At 38.5% G+C, this 14,437-nt stretch overlaps 1 protein-coding gene across 11 annotated transcripts in view; it reads left to right on the top strand.

Moving 5' to 3' along the window:
• Nucleotides 1-14,437, top strand: part of CDIN1 (CDAN1 interacting nuclease 1) — a 243,386-nt gene that overhangs the window by 12,729 nt on the left and 216,220 nt on the right. The window contains exon 2 of one of the 11 annotated variants that reach the window (XM_069595994.1): nucleotides 12,777-13,026. The exons of the other annotated variants lie outside the window; for them this stretch is intronic. The gene's annotated coding sequence lies outside the window, so the exon portion shown is untranslated. The remainder of the gene's footprint in view (nucleotides 1-12,776; nucleotides 13,027-14,437) is intronic. 11 annotated transcript variants of the gene reach the window in all.

A 14,437-nucleotide genomic window follows, 5' to 3' on the forward strand; every position in this document is an offset into this window, starting at 1 on the left:
AAAACAAAAGCTATATACATGTCTCATTTAGGAAAATTAACCCCTTTCAGAATAGAGTCATTGACTAAATTTAGTGATTATTCATTCTATAGGAATTTAGAAATGCTCCCACGGTATACCTAAGGGTTTATCATGTCAGAAATTATTTTAAGACAGACTTCAGGGTTAGTTGTTACCTCTTCACTTGGCAATTATTCCAGTATAAAAAGGAAAATAAACATCTCTGCAGTTGTAATGAAAAACAATGGAATGGGGGGAGATAGCCAACTGATTACCATTTGATTTAGTACAGTTTTGTAACATGTTCATGTGAGTATTTCTTTTCAAAGTCCAAAGTATCAGTAATAAAGTGACAGCGTACAACTAAAACAGAAGTTTTATTTGAAAATAAAATCAACATTAGGCAAGCATATGTGTATTTCAGAATGTACATATTCCGTGTGGGGGTGGGCCCACACCTCTGGTCTGGCCTGGTGGTATTGAGTTTGGCAGAGTTGTCATGGCTTGTGATTGACCTTGGGTGGTTTATTTAGCTCTCTCTGTTTATGGTTAATTATTGTATAAATCGATAGGAAGCAAAACCCTATTATTGTGAACTCCAGGAGGCCATTCAGTATTTTGTTGTAGAGGCAGTTTTTTATATTGGTTTAAAGAACTTGGCTTTGGAAATAGACGTCTGAATTCTGGCTTCATGACTTACTTGCTGGTGACCTTGGTGCCTCAGTGTCCTTGTTTATAAAATGGGATTCTTAGGAACTTGACATAAGTTAGTACGTAAGAAATGATTAGGCAGTTCCTGGTACTGTGTTGAGTTAATTTTGCTGCTGCTCTTACTGTTATCATTGTTGATTTAAGGCTGCTTGTTGCAATGGTTCAGTTCAGTTCAGTTGCTCAGTCGTGTCTGACGCTTAACAACCCCAGGACTGCAGCATGGCAGGCTTCCTTGTCCATCACCAGCTCCCAGAGCTTGCTCAAACTCATGTCCATCAAGTCAGTGATTCCATCCAACCATCTCATCCTCAGTCATCCCCTTCGCCTGCTTTCAATCTTGCCCAACCTCAGAGTCTTTTCCAGTGAGTCAATTCTTCGTATCAGGTAGCTGAAGTATTGGAGCTTCAGCTTCATTTAGCATCAGTTTTTCCAATGAATATTCAGTGTTGACTTCCTTTAGGATTTACTGATTTGATCTCCTTGCAGTCCGAGGGACTCTCAAGAGTTTTCTCTAACACCACAGTTCAAGAGCATCAATTCTTTGGCCCTCAGCTTTCTTTATAGTCCAACTCTTACATCCATACATGACTATTGGAAAAACCATAGCTTTGACTAGATGGACCTTTGTTGGCAAAGTAATGTCTCTGCTTTTTAATATGCTGTCTAGGTTGGTCAAAGCTTTTCTTCTAAGGAGCAAGCATCTTTTAATTTCATGGCTGCAGTCACCATCTGCAGTGATTCTTGAACCCAAGAAAATAAAATCTGTTGCTGTTTCCACTGTTTTCCCATCTATTTGACATGAAGTGATGGGACCAAATGCCGTGATCTTAGTTTTTTGAATGTTGAGGTTTAAGCCAGCTTTTTCACTCTCCTATTTCATCAAGAGGCTTTTTAGTTCCTCTTCTCTTTCTGCCATAAGGGTGGTGTCATCTGCATATCTGAGGTTATTGATATTTCTCCTGGCAATCTTGACTCCAGCTTGTGCTTCATCCAGCCCGGCATTTCGCGTGACGTACTCTTCATAAAAGTTAAATAAGCAGGGTGATGTACTCCTTTCCCAATTTGGAACCAGTCTGTTGTTCCATGTCCAGTTCTAACTGTTGCTTCCTGACCTGCATACAGTTTTCTCAGGAGGCAGGTCAGGTGCTCTGGTATTCCCATCTCTTTAAGAATTTTCCGCAGTTTGTTGTGATCCACACAGTCAAAGGCTTTGGTGTATTCAATAAAGCAGAAATAAATGTTTTCTGGAACTTTCTTGCTTTTTCTGTGATCCAACGGATGCTGACAGTTTGATCTCTGGTTCCTCTGCCTTTTCTAAATCCAGCTTGTGCATCTGGAAGTTCTTGGTTCACGTACTATTGAAGCCTCACTTGGAGAATTTTGAGCATTTCTTTGTTAGTGTGTTGTGATAGTATCTGTGGTTATAATAGACTCAGTGTTAGAAACTGAAAAGATTTTATCTAAACCAGCCTCCTTATTTTCTAGATTTCCAAAGTGTTTTTCTTTAACCCCAGTATAATAGGAAACCAGCTTTTAGCACATTAGGGTGAAAATATAGTCCTTAGCTGATAATGGCAACCATGATGTGCTTTTGGATTGGTGGCAAAATGGACATCTCAAGGTTTAGATTGATTTCTCCCACTTAGAAAATGGTCATGTAACATGATCAGTGCCTAAGACCGAATAACTGGAAATGTTAAAACCTGATACTTTTATTTTTAAAATTTTTATTGGAGTAGAGTTACTTTACAATGCTGTGTTAGTTTCTGCTGTACAGCAAAGAGAGTAAGCTATACTATATATATAAATATATATGTAATATAAATATATGCACACACATATATATGTATATTGGAGAAAACAATGGCACCCCACTCTAGTACTCTTGCCTGGAAAATCCCATGGACGGAGGAGCCTGGTGGGCTGCAGTCCATGGGGTCGCTAAGAGTCGGACACGACTGAGCGACTTCTCTTTCACTTTTCACTTTCCTGCACTGGAGAAGGAAATGGCAACCCACTCCATTGTTCTTGCCTGGAGAATCCCAGGGACAGGGGAGCCTGGTGGGCTGCTGTCTATGGGGTCGCACAGAGTCGGACACGACTGAAGTGACTTAGCATGTATGTATATGCCCTCCTTTTTGGATTCCCTTCCCACTTAGGTCGCCACAGAGCTTTGGGTAGGGTCCCCTGTGCTGTATAGTGGGTTCCTGTGTGTGCGTGCATGTACTTAGCTGTTCAGTCATATCCAATTCTTTTCAGCCCCATGGACTGTAGACTGCCAGGCTCCTTCCCATGTTCATGGAATTTTCCAGGCAAGAGTACTGGAGTGCATTGCCATTTCCTACTCAAAGGCATCTTCCTGGCCCAGGGGTTGAACCCTCATCTCTTATGGGCTGGTACATTCTTTACCACTAGTGGCACCTGGGAAGCCCCATAGTCCTTTCTTATCAGTGAACTGTTATATACATAGTATCAATAGTGAATTTATGTCAGCCCCTATCTCCCAATTCATTCCACCCTCCCTTTACCCCCTTGGTGTCCATGTGTTTCTTCTCTATGTCTGTGTCTCTGTTTCTGCCCTGTGAATAAATTCATCTGTATCATTTTTCTAGATCCCATATATAAGTGATATTATATGATATGTGTTTTTCTCTGACTTCACTCTGTATGAGAGTCTCTAGCTCCATCCATGATGGCTGATAAAGCCTGAGAATTTTAGAAAAGTATGTTCTTATAATTACTTCTCTCAGAACGCACCCCCCCCCCATATTGTGGAAGCTCTTTTATGTTTTTACTTCATCTTGATAACAGAGTGGTTATGAATTTATGAAAGATATTTGTGTGAATACCAGTTTTGGAGTCAGGCTTTTGTACCAGAAAGTCATTTGAGTCCAGTAATTATGAGTTCAAGTGAAAGTCCTCCAGGGCGTGGAGAGTTTGTTGGATGCTCTAGGTCATTACATGAGTGTGAATGTTGATTTCATTGTTTAATATAAAGATTAATAACTTAGAAGAACTAGTGTTTTTAAACAATTTAAAATCTATTCATGATGCCAATACTGTTTATGAAAAGACCTTGTGGTAAACACAAAGAAATTATAGAAACTTTTTTAAAGAAAATTGATTTATTGTTTTCTAAGGCTTTGCTTATTATTAATTACAATGTATTCTGGAATGCTGCCTGCAAAGAATTTGCTTAATTTATCATATTTGTGCAGTTCTGCTGATCATATAGTTGCAGTAATAATGAGTTGGGCAATATAGTAATTCTTGCCCGTCCTTTGATATTATATTTTATTTATTTATTTATTGGCTGCTCGGCCACAGCATGTGGGATCTTTGTTCCCCAACCAGGGATTGAGCTTATGTTCCCCTGCATTGGAAGCGTGGAGTCTTAACCACTAGCCCACCAGGGAAACCCCTTTTCTATTTTATCAGAGAGCATATCTTCTAAGTTTTTGGTCATAGAGGCTTTCAGCTTTTGATATGCTTCACTTAAACTGCTTAGGCCAGATTGGAATAAAAGTATTAAAACTGATTAGCAATCTTCATGCTTTAAAAAATAATAATGCTTAAAAATTCTGAGTGACACTCTGAAAAATAGCTGCCTGTAGCCAAAGATGGAAGTAAAAGTCATAACTATACTATAGATTATATTTTGAGGGCAATTATTTTCCATATAACTCTTGTGAAGTGTGAAAACAAGATTCGGTTTTCATGTTAGAGGTGTAAGGAGACTAGATTTGCTGCATTTTCATGAAAAATACTTTATTCATGTGCTGGCTTTTTGGACAATTGTATTCCGCACTGTATTACAGTGGCACAATAAATTGCTGAATATACTGTCTGCTGAATATGACTTTACCATGAAAAATTTGATGCATGGAGAAGGAAAGGTTGGAATATATCAACCTTTTCTGACAAGGGACTTCGAATTTTGACCTAATACAGGTGACCTTTGTGCGCAATAAAAGTGAGCTTAATCTTGAGGTCAAGGTGGAGGTGAATGGCAGGGCAGCGTGGCAGAACTTATGCTGATTGTGGGTACTTCAGAGCCTACGTAGCTATTGGCTAAATGGGAGTCTGGCACTTTTTTTTTTTTTTCAATTTTAAACATTTCCAGGAGCTTATTTATAGCTAGTTGTTTAGCTTTTTAATGCCATCCCATTTCCTCAAAGCTCAGCTATCTGTTTAGCTGTGGTAAGTTTGTCTGTTTTTATAAAGTTTACTGTTTCTGAGCGAAAGGCATGAGTGTGCTATTATTTTCTGCTCTGTAGATAAGCCTTAGCTAAAAATAAAAATGTTCTTCTAGCTTATAGAAAAGACAACTGACATATATAACCTTGGAACTGAAAATACATCTTCTTTGAAGAGGGTTTATTTCTTTGACAAGTTGAACTTTTGTCATCTAACTTTGGAACTGTCAGAAGAATTTTTAAGTACTCTGTACCTTTATCTAGATTATAATTAAGAGAACTCTCATGAATTATTGTCTTAAAAGGTTTAGTTGATTTAGAGACTGGTTAGTCCCTTGAAACATTCTTTGAAATGCAACTGCTAATGCATTTATGTTATAATATAATATGATATAAACTATTTTTAAGGTTTTACCTGCCATGCATTGAAGAAAAAAATGTTTAAAAACATAAATTTCACTAGTGACTGCCTCAACGCTTTTGTCACAGATGAAACTGCACCTTAGCAAAGCATCAGGAAAAAACCTGCCGGCAGTTATGTTTTCTGAACACTTAGTGAATATTCTGCCCAAATAATTGGTTGGAACAACAAACAGTCAGGGGGAGAGTGTCAGAGACTTCTAAGGGAAAGAACTTCTCCTCTTTTAATCGAGCCTGCAGAATATATTCCCTGGGACTGATCAGCTCTGGAGCGCTGAGGTTTGATGATTGGAATGGCAGGAAAGCATGCTTTCAGGACATAACGAATTGACGAGGCCATCCATCATTTGTTAGCATACGCTGAAACGTGGGCTGTGTGTGCAGAGGCCAGTGATTTAGTAAATACTTGGGAGATGAATAGAGCTCACACACAGGGGAAGATATTGCTGTCCTTCAGCAGCCCGAGACCCAGGCGCCTGCTGAGAAGGCCCTCTGACAGCACATCATCAGTAACTGGCCTGTCACAGTCAGCGGTGCCCACCAACCATCGCCAGTATATTAAATGCATTTTTAATATCTGCTTCAGTAGATTTAATGAAGAAAATTGAGTTTCCATACTCCACGCGCTGCTTCTTCAAGTGTTCTAAGGCATGGACTTTTGCCTGCAGAAGAAAGAGGAAAGACCATGCTGGGAGTTAGGAGAGCTGATTGAAAAGGACACTCAGACAGAATAATGTGCAAACGACAAATACTTTGAGCAGCGTTGGCATCTTGTTGATGTTTAAAAAAGCTCATTTTTTTTTAAGAGGGTTTATGATTTAGTTCCTAATTCCTTCCTTCCCTCCCCAGCCTTTTCCCTAGAAGGGTTGAACCTGCTGCTAAGAGATGTATGCCTATTGATCTGAAAGGAATATTAAGGGAATATTATGATTTGACATATTTTGAACAGAGACTCAGTTTTCAGTTAGTTTGTGTGTTGAGATACTGTTTGAGTCTTAGGATTTTTCTCATGAAGACATAAAGTAGGTTTTGCTTAGCTAGCTGACTTCCATATTTTTGTTGAACTTGTTAATCAAGTTGGTGTATTTTTGTCTGGGATCATGCTCAAAATGAATGTGAAAAAAATTTGTTGGCAGCTTGATTAAAAAGTGCTTGTATACTTTCTTAGACTAGATGGTTTCTTTAAAAATTGTGATTCAAAAATGTTCAATTTTTCTCTCCTAGCAAAGTACATAGATTCCTTCTTTTTAATGAGTTTCAGTGTTGACATTATTTACTACAAAATAGCAAGACAACCAATTAGATATAGTTGCAAGAGTGTACTTTAAAGGTTTCCACTTTTGTTTGGAAAAAAAAAAAAAAGAAATCCCAAATATGCTCTCATGTTCACAGAAGAAGCAGCTATAGAATGGGACCTATAAATCTGATTCCTGCATGTGTCAAAACAGTAATGTATTAAATGCATATTATTATAAAAATTTAAGACATGTCTTAAACACACTTACATTTTTATAACACATGGCAATATTAAATAATACATTTCCTTGTTAGCATCTGTTTGCCGTCATTGTTGGCAAGACCTATGATTTATTGCTTAAATTAATGACCAAGGCCATTTTGGACCTGATATATGCCCCTAAGCTTATTACATCACTAAATAAAATAAAATGTATGCACTTGTGACAGAGTTATTTTTATAATTGTTTATCCCTTTAAGTGCCCTATTCAGTGATTCACTGAAAGGTTCATAATGGTTGGCTTGTAACCAGAAAATAATCTCAGAAAGGTAAAATGTATTTCTTGTTTAGAAGTAAAATGCCAGACTTATGGTGATGATAGGGTCCCAGCAAGAATTTGCAACACTCAAACTCATTCTTCAGTGCTCTCAATTAACTCTTGTTGAATTTTTTGAGGCATAGCCCCCCCACCCCACCCAACCCCAACGTTTAATGCTGCCTATTAATACTGATGCTCATCTTCGTATGATGTCTTCAGTATAGATAAAGTGATTTTGTTCTGACATAAAGCTGCAAGGGTTAAATTCCTTACAAGGATCTTTCAGGTGCTGTTATCATGCATTAAACCAAGCAAGATTATTTTCCTATTTTTAGTTCTTTTCTTTGTGGAGATTGGAACTTTACTGTTTTTATATTGAACTCTATTTGACTTCATAGCCTTTATCTTTCCTTTCTAAGGGTGCAGTATGATAGACCCTTCAGTATTTTACAGTTACCAGTTACCTAGAATCACTCTGCTGCCCGACTAGTAATACAGTATAGTATGGCTTCGTGGTTTTGCTCCTCAAGAAGTATCTCATTGACTGTCAGCTTTCCTGTCATATGATGGTGAGGCAAAGTGAGCCCTGCTTCTGGGCTGCAGTGTCTGCAGCTTGAAACATTTGGAGTCTCTTTGGTACCTGAGAATAATACGCCTGGGAAGATTACTATTTTGCAGATATCTTGGGACAATTATCACTCATAAACGGAAATGAAATTTAGCTCCTAAGAAAGGTCTTTTCCTCGTCTTACTTTCATCTCACTTTTATTGCATCATTTTAAACAAAATAGTTCAGAGGTGATTGAAAGTTGTCCTTTTTTTCCCCCTTAGTTTTCTTTCCCAAAGCAGTTGATCTGATGAAGTTTTTAACACTTCTCTCAGAAATGACGAGGCCAACAAGTATTTGTGTTTTTCTTGGAAAATTATATTGACCTTTTCAACTCTGGGCTCTCATCTCCCACTTCTGATATTTGTATCACCCTGTTCATCTTATCTTCCTTGTCTGAGAAACCTACCTCCAGAGACAATATTTTAAAGGAAAATTGATGAGGAGGAGTCTTCAGTGCCATTGTCTAATTCTCCCTCTCTTTCTCTGTCTTTCTCCCCTTTTACGTTTTGGTTTTTTGAATATTGGTAAAGAGTTTTTTCTTTGACTATTATAGTTACTTTTGCCTGTTTATTTGGAAAGTGTACATTCCTGTCTATTGCTTTCTGTTTGACTGATAGCGAATTCCTTAAGGATAGGAACCCTGTGTTTTGCTGTGATTTTATCTTCCAACTCCTCCCATTGGTGCCTAGCACGGTATTGTGGTGCTTTCTGTGCATTCAGTGAATTCTTGTGAACTTTCTTGTACAGGTCAGTGCTTATTTTTATGATCCCTTTTGCAAAGAAGAAAAGTTAGGAACGTGTTTCTTCTTTTTTGGCCAGTATTGTTCAGTCTAGCACCACACAAAGAACTTGCTTTTCTTTCTACAGTTTCTTAAGCTTTCTGTTTCTAGGTAAGGCTGTTTAACTCCTATTTAAAAATATTAAAGTATTCAGTAGGCAGCTAAGTGCTTAGCCTCACGTACTACTTAACACCAAATGAAAGTAAAATATAACGCAGACATAGAACCATTTGTTATATTTTAGTAGATGAAGCAATGGCTGTGTAAACCTTAACCTTGTAATTTTGTGAGTCCCACTTTATCATGTAGCTGTAAGGGTAATCAAAATAAATCATGGGAGATGAATAAATATTTTCTAGTGCTTTCTCTGTGCTTTCAGAAGTGATGCTTGATCCATGAAATTTTAGTAAGTGTATTAAATAAAACAATATGATGTGCACTGTGTCAAATCTGATAAATTATTCGGTATAGGACGTTTATACAACATATGTTGAGCTGCTACGTGAACAGCCTAATGACTATAAATTATGTTAATCTGACTTGCCATTTTTATATTTTGTTAAAAGTTGCACTATTTGTACTGTAGATATATATATGTACACACATACATATATAAACACACGCACACACACACACATATATATATATTGGGGAGCAGGGAGAAGAAGGCATAAGAAAGGCACAGGTCATCTCTGCAATGTTCTGACAGTGATCCAGGGCTCCTCAGCTGTGCAGTGTACATAACACAGATGTTGGGGAGTCATCTGTCAGCCATGCCTCTCCTATGGAGTTAAAGTTCTAGAGGGAAAAGAATTTGACACAGTGCTGTCACTGTTCCATTTTCACAATAGAAGAGCATGCAAATATTGAACCTCCTGCTTAGCAGTAGTGCCCTGTCTAATGTCTGTGCTGGTTAGAATAAAAAATCATGGGTGCATCTTGGGCTCGGAGATCTGACAAAGGTCATGCTATGTTGGGCATTTGAATTGGAAATTGTCTGGACTTAGATTTTATAAAGCTCCCACTGTTGTGTGTGGGGAGAATTTCAGCAGGGTTTTGTCCCTGGAGAGGCCTCTTAGGCCCTTCTCTGTCCTATGAATGAATTTAGATGTGAGGGTTACTCCTGCCTTAAAACTGTTAAGTTCATTTTGCATACATCCCTAGAGAGAAAAACTGGCAGATGCTTTTGTCTTGGAAGTGTTTAAAAGAAAACTGCAGAGCAGGAACAAGAGAGAAAAGAGGCCCTGTGTGGAGTCCCAGAACATTTTGGAAATGGCCAATATGCAGTTTTCATCAGTATGAAGGCGGGGTGCAATATGGTGCCTGTAGCTCACAGGGGAATATGAATGTTGATTAAGCATACTCCCAGGCTTTGAAATTCTGAAAGCAGTGTCAGAATAATGGATGTTGAGCAAATGTCAAGCATTTGTTAATTTCTCTGTTATTTGGAGTTTATCTACCATGATCAATCAAATAAACTAGTGCTTCTCTCTTGTGGCATGTGCCATTGATATGGTGATTAGGTGGCAAGAGAGACCTTCTGCCTTTTCTCCAGGTAACAGATTATAAACGAGTAGACAGAGCTTTTCAGTTGAAGATCTGCTTATGGCTTTGTTTGGTAGAAATTTGGCTATTGACTGAGTACTCCAGTGATGGTATAAAAATCTGCGACCACATGCCAAAGATATTAACTATGGGTACCGTTTACACCAAAACCAGCACTGGTGTTATGATTTTCATCTAAATATTGTTTCCACTAGTTTCTAAAGCTTTGATGTAAAACTGGGTGAAAGAAGTTCAACCCTGGAAGAATTCTGACCTGTGAGTGTTTGTTTGTTGATGGAGTTTTTTATCTGTTTATATTTATAGTTGTTAATTCTAACTCAATTATTGACTTCTGTTCTTTGGAGACAGTAGATTTGCTTCACATGGTTCAAAGTAGTTTCTTTCTATTATTTTTAGGAAGCAGCGCTACAGTGTTTTGATGCTCCACATGATCAAAAGGTCCTTTTGAGCAGTTACTCAGCTGCAGATTATTGTGCAGTAGTAATGTTCCATGCTGTGAGAAGCAGTTTCCAGTTAGACTGTGAATGGCCTTACCAACTGGGATTTCATTAGGGGTTGACACTAGGTACCCTGTTTAAGTGTCCTACCCCTGAGAACAATATAACTGAGACTGAAAGGGGGTTTTTGTGTGAAACTGCAGAGGCTGGAATCAGAGACCTGTAATTGGAGATTTGGTGTTTTTCACTTTCTGTTCCCTCTTTTCTTTTCTTAGTCCTCACCATGAAGCTCCTGTGATTCAGGTGGAGATGAATATGATCCTTCCCCGCCTAGATCTTGTGAAATAGATGCCTTTACGATTTTTGGCATGCTCTTCCTGCAGAACTGGATCTCCTGAAGTGATCTGCCCCCTGCGTTTAAACCTCAGTGAACTTTCTCTTTATGGGATTTACAACTGGGCGGCTATAGGATATTCACCCCATGGGCTGCCTGTGTAGTTTCTGGGGGGCTCCTTTCAGTGTTGCCATAATGTCTCAAATAGTATGGCAATTTCCAAAGCAGACAGCCTTCAACTTTCTGTTCAGGTTAATAAGATGCTTTATCCACACTGTCTCCATCAGGCCTTTGGTTTGGGCTTTCTGTGCAACTGGAACTTTTAACCCTCTATGTAAAATCCTCACGTCTTGGCCTGGAACGTGACACCAGTGAACTCTACCACTGCAGAACTTCCAGCATCGTATAAATAGAAGCACTACTGACTGGCTTTTCTAGACTTCTGTCTGAAAGCTCATCATGACCATTCATTACCCATAGCATCACTGAAACATTCACTCAGTCATACACCAAAACACTCAGCCTGTTACTGATTTGCAGTTCTCAAATCTATATTCTGTTCATGGGGGTAAAGCCCTTGTTCCTAGTTGAGATTAAAAAAGACATGAAAAATTTTGTTACACTGATGAGAATTATAGTATAATAACAAGAGAGAGCACTGTGAATTTCACATACTATTAATTCTTCTTTTCTTTATGGCTTCACTGTGTAACTTGTGGGATCTTTGTTCCCAAACCAAGGATTGAACCCTGCCCTTGGCAGTGAAAGAGCAGAGTCCTAATCACTGGACCACCAGGGAATTCCCCACACTGTTAATTCTTAACTATGTGTACTTGTGAATGCTTCAACGCACTGTGGTGGAAGGTGTTGGTCGTTTTGGTGGGTGGTGTCCCTCAGTTCAGTTCAGTTCAGTTCAGTCGCTCAGTCGTGTCTGACTCTTTGCGCCCCCATGAATCGCAGCACGCCAGGCCTCCCCGTCCATCACCAACTCCCGGAGTTCACTCAAACTCAAGTCCATCAAGTGGTGATGCCATCCAGCCATCTCATCCTCTGTCGGCCCCTTCTCCTCTTGCCCCCAATCCCTCCCAGCATCAGGGTCTTTTCCAATGAGTCAACTCTTCTCATGAGGTGGCCAAAGTACTGGAGTTTCAGCTTCAGCATCATTCCTTCCAAAGAACACCCAGGACTGATCTCCTTTAGAATGGGCTGCTTGGATCTCCTTGCAGTCCAAGGGACTCTCAAGATCTTGTCTTCTCCAACACCACAGTTCAAAAGCATCAATTCTTTGGCGCTCAGCTTTCTTAACAGTTCAACTCTCACATTCATACATGATCACTGGAAAAACTATAGCCTTGACTAGACAGACCTTTGTTGGCAAAGTAATGTCTCTGCTTTTAAATATGCTATCTAGGTTGGTCATAACTTTCCTTCCAAGGAATAAGCATCTTTTAATTTCATGGCTACAGTCACCATCTGCAGTGATTTTGGAGCCTAAAATATAAAGTCTGACACTGTTCCCTTAGTGCTGGCCAAATTGTTAGCCCCTCTGTTTTGTATTTCAGTCAACTCTTCCAGTGTTTACACATAACTAAACTTTCCTTCCTCATGTATTGCAACTATGAAATCATGAGTCATTAAAAAAAAAAGTACTGGGATAAATGTGTTTCCTACTGGACACACATTCTAATGATAGCCGAGATGTTTTGGGGACTCTTTGTTAAAAGTATTTTTAGAGCACATAACACTGTCTTTTAAATATCTCCAGTGGTGACAAACTGTGGTTCTTTGAGAATGAATCTGGTGTCCAGAGACAGGCAAACATCATTAGATTTGAAAAATAATGGAGCTAATGCTACAAAACAATCATAAAGTCTGGATATATCATTATTTTGCCATGTTTTATAATTCAGTAACTTCCTTTTACTGTACATTTGTCTGTATTTCCAGATGTGGTGGCCCCCCGGTATTTTGATAAGATGTAAGATGTGACTATGAAGCTGGCTTTCTTGTATAGCCTGTGAAGTTGTTCTGAGGTGATTTCCACGTACAAGTTCTGAGTAAAGGCAGCATCATTGGCAGTGAATGTACAGACTCTACTCCTTCTCTGGGATGATTACTTTGGCCAAAAATAGTTTGATTAATTTGTCCTTGTCTGCTCACTGAAAAATTTCATTCTGTTGCTTTATCCCCATACTGGGTAAGTATGTAGACTCTTCTTTAAGCCTCCTACTCCCTCCCCCGCCACCCCCCCGCCCCCGCCAAACCCCCCACCCTTCCTGTGTTCCTCCAACTAAGTATTCAGAGCTAAAACACATTTCCTACCCATCATTTCTATTACCCATTTCTCTGGTGGTGGTTAATAAGTGATGAAATTGCCGAAAGGCACACGTCTTAAGGGAGGAGGAAAAGTGAAGCCTTAGGTATCAGCCAGTCTTTGAATACCATAGAGGTAGCTCTGTATGTGATTTTTAGTTAATTAAAAATTTTTTTGTTTAGAAAGGAAGACTACAGTAGTTACAGAATTTTATCCTGCAGCTTAAGAAGCATTTTCATAAAACTTTTTTCTTTTTCTGATGGCAGTTGTAGAGAAGGATGGAATTACTTGTTTAGGCCTCTAGTTGGGATAGAGTTTGAAGTAGAATGAAATTCTTCCTTTATTTTTATTTGCTTTCTGTGTTTGGTGTGGACTTCTTGTTTGTTGAAGAATTGCATTTAATTAAGAGTAACAATATGAGGTCTTTTCCCCCTGTTATATCACTGAAACTCATGCTTTATCTCAAAATAAATTTAAGAGCTCAAACTCTTCATTCCTCTGAAAGGAAATTACCCCCGCAGTAGAGTTGGAAGGATCTGTATAAAAGGCTGAGTAAAGTCGGGAGACAGAGCTCTGCAAAAAGTTATTGTCTTTTGCACAGTTTGTAATGGGAGGAAATAGGTTAAATTCTTTAAAAGCCACATTTCTGAGACATCTGTACTTCTCTTTCTTGGTTTGGTGAGAATTGATTGAACATTTTTTGTTCATGTTTAAATTAAAGAGATAGGGTTTTGAGTAGCTAAGCGTAGTTACACGTTATTTGATGTTCAGTAATTATGTATCTGGTTTTAAAGCTGTTTCAACAGAATATTATTACAGGTTTCTGTAGCAGACAAGTTATTAAAACCTTGAGAATATTGCAGATTCAAACAACTGGTTAGGATGCAATCTGAAACTTAGGCAGTAGGCAGCTTTCCTTGAACATCAGTGACTGGTTCCACCCTGAAGAGGGTGGTTACACACCGCTCTTGACACTTGCAAATGCTGAATACAGTAGCAGCATGAGGTCTCTGTCATTAAGAGTAATTTATGTAATGAAAGCCACCTGGCTGTTTTTTATAATTAATTGCTTGTAAATAATAAATTTAAATATAATTTATAGTTTTCTAAATTTGATTACTATATAGATCCAACAGCAAACCTAAAAGAATTGGCAATTTCATCATTTAGTTCAATGACTTTTAAAGGATATATTAAAAGTGATACACACACACACACACACACACACACACACACGTCTCCTTTCAGGAAATTATTTTTACTCAGAAATGTATGTATTTGTTGTAAAGTAAAT

The sequence above is a fragment of the Ovis canadensis genome, chromosome 7 (genome assembly GCF_042477335.2).
Source record: "Ovis canadensis isolate MfBH-ARS-UI-01 breed Bighorn chromosome 7, ARS-UI_OviCan_v2, whole genome shotgun sequence".
Taxonomy (NCBI): domain Eukaryota; kingdom Metazoa; phylum Chordata; class Mammalia; order Artiodactyla; family Bovidae; genus Ovis; species Ovis canadensis.